Source organism: Lycorma delicatula, chromosome 2 (genome assembly GCF_047948215.1).
Source record: "Lycorma delicatula isolate Av1 chromosome 2, ASM4794821v1, whole genome shotgun sequence".
NCBI classification, from domain to species: Eukaryota; Metazoa; Arthropoda; class Insecta; order Hemiptera; family Fulgoridae; genus Lycorma; species Lycorma delicatula.
This window is the reverse complement of record NC_134456.1, coordinates 7021910-7027909: the sequence shown is the minus strand read 5'-3', so window position 1 is coordinate 7027909 and position 6000 is coordinate 7021910. Positions and strand designations below refer to the sequence as shown.

General features: G+C 27.3%; 1 protein-coding gene across 1 annotated transcript in view; it reads right to left on the bottom strand.

Annotated features, from left to right (window-relative positions):
• Window positions 1-389: 389 nt before the first annotated feature.
• The window catches only part of LOC142320448 (arylsulfatase B-like), an 83158-nt gene continuing 77547 nt past the window's right edge, over window positions 390-6000 (bottom strand). The window contains exon 12 of the mRNA XM_075358224.1: window positions 390-539. The gene's annotated coding sequence lies outside the window, so the exon portion shown is untranslated. The remainder of the gene's footprint in view (window positions 540-6000) is intronic.

Genomic DNA, 6000 nt, shown 5'->3' with positions numbered 1-6000 from the left:
ATTTTGTACTGTTAAATTACATGAGTAAATTTGTTTTTGTATAAATAAATTTGTCAAATAGTATGTTATACAAAATATTTATTTCTCAAAATTTCCTATTTCCCTGAGACACTTGTACTATTATTATACTGATCGCCTTTTGTCAATTCGACTGAATTTTAGTTTTCAATATTTAATTACCTGTAAATAAATCCTGACGATTACTTAAAGTTCTGTTTTGTATGTATTTATTGTTTATTATTATTGATTTTTTCTTATTTTATTCATGTTCTTAAAGTATTAAATTGTAATTATATAAACATTTTAATTGCACGACAATATATCTGTTTAAATATTTTTAGATTTTATTTTAAAATAATTTATTCTATACACATCTCATCTTTATCCTCTAATTAAAAATTTTCTTGAGTTCCCCAACTCTTATATACTCTGTTTTGTTGAAGTTCATCCTCAACCCCATTTCAAGTATTCTTCATCCTTCAACTTTTTAATCATTTACTCTTCATCTTTGGAGTCCCCAGCAACAAGTGTCTGATCATCTGCAAATAGCAAAGTGTAAATGAAGTAATTCTCTGTCTCACTTCCAAAAAAATGTTGGAATATTTACAAAACGATCCAATCAGTGCTTCATACAAATAGAAATTAAAAAATGTTGATAGGCAGCATCCTTATTTCAAACATTTATTAGCAGGAAAAAAGAGTTATACATTTTTTCCTTGTTTAACTGAGCAGTATTTATCTTTGTATAACTGATAACACATAAAAACTATGGAAAAATTAAACCTCTGTAAAATCTTAAGCAATTTTTTAGCAGTACAGTGTCATAAGCCTTTTCTAGGTCTTTCAGTCCCAACCCACCGGCTTGGTCTAGTGGTGAATGCGTCTTCCCAAATCAGCTGATTTGGTAGTCGAGAGTTCCAGCATTCAAGTCCTAGTAAAGTCAGTTATTTTTACATGGATTGGAATACTAGATCGTGGATTCCAGTGTTCTTTGGTGGTTGGGTTTCAATTAACCACACATCTCAGGAGTGGTTGAACTGAGACTGCATAAGGCTACACTTAATTTACACTCATACATATCATCCTCATTCATCCTCTGAAGTATTATATGAAAGGTAATTACCGGAGGCTAAACAGGAAAAAGAAAGATCTATCAGTCCTACGTGTGTCCTCCTCATTTCCAATAATTGTCATAAATTAATATATATTATCCAAACAAGACCTCCCAGATCTGAATAACTTTGCTCTTCTACATACTGTAAAACATTCTCTATTCTTTCTTTCAAGATCAGGCCCAAGCAATCTAATCAATGAGGTGTTTACTGTGATCTATAATTTTTATATTATCATCTAACTATAGTCAATGTACAAATTTTCTGGTAAAGGAAGGTAATATAAATACAATATTTTAAAAAATTAAAGGAAAATCAATCTTAATATATGTTTAGTACATTTTTATTAATTAATAAATAAAAATACATAAACAAAAATTACAATTACATACTTATTATTCTATATCTTTAATCAGAGGTAATAGTTTATAACAATCGCACAATAACAATTGACATTGTTAATACTGATTGGTGTGTTTTTATTTTTAAAACTTATCAGAAATATATTTCTAGATTAAAAAACAATACAACTATATTCAATGATATTAAATACAATATCAGAACACAATAACTAAATGCACCATAATTTTATTATCTCGTATAAAAGTTTAATTGTATAATAATAATAATAACATTATTTAATCGCATTAACAATCAAATCATTTTGGTAAAATCTATACTAAATGTTACTATTTCATAAATATGTTTATGCAATAAATAATCACAGTATTAATTACACATTAAGAAATACAGGATTATCTAAAATCTGCTCAGTAAAATATCTTAAAACAATTTATAAAAATAATTATTATTAAAAATCATTCCTTCTAGACTATCATAATATATACTAGATTTAAAAAAAATGTTTTCCTTTTAATGATTAAAAATAAATTATTTAAAAAATGAATGTTTCGTTTAATTTTATTTTTTCTGGTGAAAGATTAGCAATATTAATTTTTATCGCAATCATTCACAGTCATTTTAAGATTAAAACTCTTTTTCCTTCCATTGTGAATCTATTTATGTTTTACTAGATTTTTATGTCTTTTGCAAAAAAAAAATCAAACAGATTTTATTACAAATATTTTTTAAAAAGTTTTCTATAATTTTAAATATGTTTGATAATTTTTTTTCGTATACCAATTATTTTCCATTTTTCTTGGTTTAGTCAGGATTTTTATGGCCAGATGGGCTTTCTGTTACCAACTAATATATGGAATGAGCTATGGAAATTTTGGCCATAAATGAAGTAGAATTCAAATCCTGAACTTCCTGGATGAAAAAGAGTTGCTGTAACTGCCTTAGGTGCCCCTGGAATGATAATCTTTTTAAACTTAAATGTTAATACAGAATTTTTTAATGTAAACCTTTTTTTTATTATTAACCAAAGTTTTAATATACATTTATATATATTAATATTTAATATTTAACTTAAGGTGATAAAACATTTTCTTTCTTTAAAATAACGAGTTTTAGTGAAAAATATTTTGATTTTTAAGTTGGGTCAACTGAACCAGTTATTAGTGATTATATTGGGATGAACTTCATTTAAATTTTCTTCACCTTAGCTGGGAATTAACCTTTATAGCAGCAGACATACATACAACCTCTTGTACTAGCAAGTGGTCAGTTAAAGTTGTATGTTTTGTGTAAAATAAAATGCTACTAAAATATATATTTTCATTTAAAAATGATTGTTTCGTAATAATACTTGCATCAAATAATAAAAACTAAAAATAATAATAAAAAAAAACAATTTTTATCTGTACTTATATTATTATTTAATCTGTAAAATTATGTTTTAGAAATTTTTTAGATTAATAAAATTATGAACCAAATAAAAAAATGAACAAAAGTGTGTTTGTTTTTTTTGTATAAAATATAAATTGCTAAAAATATTGATTTTTTAAATATTTGATCTTTTAAATGATCACTTAATCAGAAATTAGTGTTTGATTTATTTTCTGTATGAACTAAAAAAACTATTCTTTGAATTTTTCCTTCTAAAATACATTTTCTCTGCTTGTAACAAATATTATAAATCCATGAATTAGTAAGAAATTCTTAAAAAATATATGTGTGAATTGTAGCACTTTATAAACTTTAAAAGGTAACGCCTTCGAAATTTGGTGTTCAGAAGAATTTTGAAAATAAAATTTAAAATTAAGTTGTTTAAAGACAAATAGAAATATTGTATAGAAATTTGTGACAGCATCTTGAAAAAAATGAATTAGATTGATGACCGATTTATTAAAAATCCAGGTTTAAGGAAGATTGAAGGAAGTGTAGAAGGTAAAAACTGTTGAAAAAAGAAAAGATTGGAATCTGTAAAACTGATAACTGAGAATAAAGGATGTAGTAAAATTTGCTGCAATTCTTAACACAGAAGAGAAACAAAAGAAGAATAGTATCAGACCAGTCAACTGTCTGATAAGTCCAATGAAAAAGAAGATAAAAGATAATAATTAAGGTCTTTCACCTTTTTAAACTACATTAGTAGTAAATTATGGTAAGTAAATACCAGACACTAGTTTATTAGTTATATAAGTTTCTATATAAGTGAAGCAATGGCATTTCTAAAAATTTTTCAGTGTTTACTAATCAAGAACTTACTTTTAATCAAGAACTTTGTATTAGAGTACGACAGTAAAATTAATTAAGCTAAAACAAAACAGATGATTAAGTACATGTTACAGTAAGTATAATGGAAATTTATAAAATGTATAATGAAATTGTTTATAAACTATTCAGTTACTATTTAATTTAGAAGATATCATTCTAAATAACCGATCTTGATAGTAGAATGGTAGCATCTCAGTCTTTCATCTGGGATCTATAAGATTCCAGGTTCAAATCCTAATCAGGAATGGCATTTCTTGTGTACTGCAAAATTTTGATTCCATACTCCCATACACAAGCTTTGAGCTTCTGTGGCGAATAAGCAAAATATTAACCAAAAAAATATTAAATTTAAAAAAAATATGTTTAATACAGTACTATTTTCTGTAGACTGTAGCCCACTTTACTTATTTTGTAAAACAAAATAAAAAAACCTGTTTGTGGTATTTAGCTTTGAAATATATATATATATGATTATTTATTTATTTAATATATATATATATATATATATATATATATATATATATATATATATATATATAAATATTAGTTACTGTTTTAAGTGTAGATGCCATCACCTAAACCAGTTCCCCATAGATTGTAGAAGTTATATACAGTTTCCTTGGATATTAATGATAGGTCTTTGATACACAGTATGTCTGAAAAGTTCCCTAACTAAATTAAATAAAAATACAGATTTAAAGATAAACGAATTTGCTCACATCACCCTCTACATAGAATCCTTCTCTAGTTATACACTCGTTGCAGCGCTGTTAGAGCCCGTCAAACGCTCTGGAGAAACTTTGTGAGAACACCTTCAACTGCTTGGTGCAAGCTCTTTGGGTTGCGGGAAAGTCGAAAAAGCGGCCTTTCATCTTCAACTTGAGTTTCAGGAACAGAAAATAGTCTGCTGGAGCCAAGTCAGGTGAATAAGGTGGATGGGCGATATAATAAGACGGTGATTTGATTTGCGGCGTAATATTGTGTTAAAACCGTTGCCATGTGTACCGGATCATTGTTGTGCAAGAGAGTCCAACTGCCCGGATCCTAGTACTCCGGACAGATTCGACGAAAGTGATGCATTAGGCGTTTCATTACGTCCAAATAGAATTTTGAATTCATGGTTTTACCGGTTTAAACAAATGCATGATGAATCAGGTCCTTTGAGTCGAAGAATGCAATCAACAAAGTTTTCATTCGTTTCAACGAAGGATTTTTGAAGTTGAACACAAATAAAAAATAACCGAAAAAATTATATTGTTAGGCAAATTATTTTATAGTATTAACAATAATTATTTTAATTTATTTATAAAATTATTATATAATCTGTGTTGTACTCTGATTTATCCGATCAGTACTTTATTTAGAGTATCAAGCATGTAAGATTTTTTTAAGTTAGAGTTGATTCAATTTTAAACTACAGTAGCATGGAATAATCTGAACCCAGGGAATTTTCTGTTTATTTCTGGCTGTACTGCTAGACCACACTCATTCTTTAAATTGTCTATGTTATGTGAGGAGGTTATTTAGTTATTTAGCAATTTAGGTTTATGTTCTGTGGTTATTTAGCAACTTTCATGTTGTAAATAGTGTTTTGTGAGAGTTTATTTCATTTTTCATTACAAAATCTTATTTTAGTATTTTTTGTTCTGTATGTATGTCTTGAATATATATAATAATGAACATAACTCCAAGAAAGCGTTCAAAAATTGTTCCTCTTTCTAAGCATACCAATATAAAATGACAGATAGTTTCTGAGTATAGTGTTGGACTAGGAATAGCAAATGCTATTTTAAAACAATATGAAGAAATTGGTTCCTTTTTACCTCAAAGGAAAGGCAATTCTTTAGATTTTTAAAGGAAAGGAAATTTTTTTTAAAATAAAAAATTAGCAGCCAATGGAATAGATTTACACAATTTACACAATAGCTGTTAGATGCTGACTTCTTGCAGCTGGACGGAAACCTTGTTGGCCAGCTAAAAAGCAGCTTTTAACACCTGCAATGTGTAAAAAAAGGTTCTTGTGGAACAAAGCTCATTCTGACTGAACCAATGAAGACTGAAAAAATGTTTTGTTTTGTGACAAGTCACATTTTTATTTCAAGGGCAAAGGTTTCCATACATTAGAAAAGTGTCAGATGAAAATACATCAATGGCTCATATCCACCAATCTGTTAAACATCCCCAGAAAAAAGTTTATGGGTTGTTTCACTGAAACAATGATAAACAAGGATTGTTTTGAAGACCCTTGTTCATTACTTTCAGTAGA